This window comes from Lucilia cuprina, chromosome 6 (assembly GCF_022045245.1).
Source record: "Lucilia cuprina isolate Lc7/37 chromosome 6, ASM2204524v1, whole genome shotgun sequence".
In the NCBI taxonomy this organism is placed as follows: Eukaryota; Metazoa; Arthropoda; class Insecta; order Diptera; family Calliphoridae; genus Lucilia; species Lucilia cuprina.
The window spans coordinates 8,202,774-8,204,168 of NC_060954.1; the positions used below are offsets into that span (position 1 = coordinate 8,202,774).

At 28.7% G+C, this 1,395-nt stretch overlaps 1 protein-coding gene across 3 annotated transcripts in view; it reads right to left on the bottom strand.

Annotated features, from left to right (window-relative positions):
- Positions 1–1,395, bottom strand: part of LOC111690133 — a 19,402-nt gene that overhangs the window by 16,645 nt on the left and 1,362 nt on the right. The gene's annotated exons all lie outside the window — the stretch shown is intronic.

Here is a 1,395-nt window from a genome sequence, read left to right on the forward strand (position 1 = left end):
GTTCTGTTCTAGTTCTGTTCTAGTTCTAGTTCTGTTCTAGTTCTGTTCTAGTTCTGTTCTAGTTCTGTTCTAGTTCTGTTCTAGTTCTGTTCTAGTTCTGTTGTAGTTATATTTCTCCAAAGACTTTGTAAATGCCGACATTGCGGCTTTATTTTGTTTTATTTATTAATAAAAAGAAATCTTAATTATTTTAACTAAAGCTCATGTTAATTTCATTTAGAAAAGTAACACAAACAAACCCTTAATTTGTTTTAATTGCTTAAAAATCGTTATTTAAATGATAAATCATGTTAAATCTTTAAGAGCTAACATCTAGTAATTGTATTTTAAAACATACTGTACACAACGACCTATCGCATCAACGGTATCATATTTTCTCTAAACCAATATATTTATCTTTTTTTTTTTTTGTACATTTTCTTTGCATTTCTTTGGAAATGCAATATTTATAGATAAAAAAACAAAACTGTCATATAATTGTGAGTTAAATAATTTTCAATTGTTTCTAATGTGTTTGGCGAAATGTGGCTACAAACAAAAATATAAAAATTCGTTTAAAAAAAATGTGCAATTTATAAAAAAGTATAATATTTTCAAGTGTTTTGTATACATTTCCGAAATAATATATAAATAACAACAAATAATTGAAGGTGTATTGTAGATTTCTCTCTAAATGAAATCGGCACGCGATTCAATTGTTGGGTTCAATTTAAACAATGCCTCCACCATTCATCCATACTTAGCCACAAAAAAAAAATACAAAAAACTGACCACAAAAACACCAACAACAACAGAAAAAAGCAAAATGAAATGACAGACAAATGGTATTTTTTTCAATTTGATCATCATCACATCATCTTAGTAAAATATTTATGACAAAAAATAATTTTGTGGGAAGTGTAAGGAAATGTTTGGAAGAGTTGCTAGATACCCTACGTTGTTTAAAGTATAAGATTAGTTCTCGTTATCATTAAGAACCATGGATCATAGATCAGTCTATAGTCTGAAATACAGGTTAGTTTATAGTCTGGACTATAGATCAATCTATAGTCTGGACTATAGATCAATCTATAGTCTGGACTATAGATCAATCTATAGTCTGGACTATAGATCAATCTATAGTCTGTAATATAGATCAATCTATAGTCTGGAATATAGATCAATCTATAGTCTGGACTATAGATCAATCTAAAGTCTGGACTATAGATCAATCTATAGTCTGGACTATAGATCAATCTGTAGTCTGGACTATAGATCAATCTATAGTCTGGACTATAGATCAATCTTTAGTCTGGACTATAGATTAATCTATAGTCTGGACTATAGATCAATCTATAGTCTGGACTATAGATCAATCTATAGTCTGGACTATAGATCAATCTATAGTCTGGACTA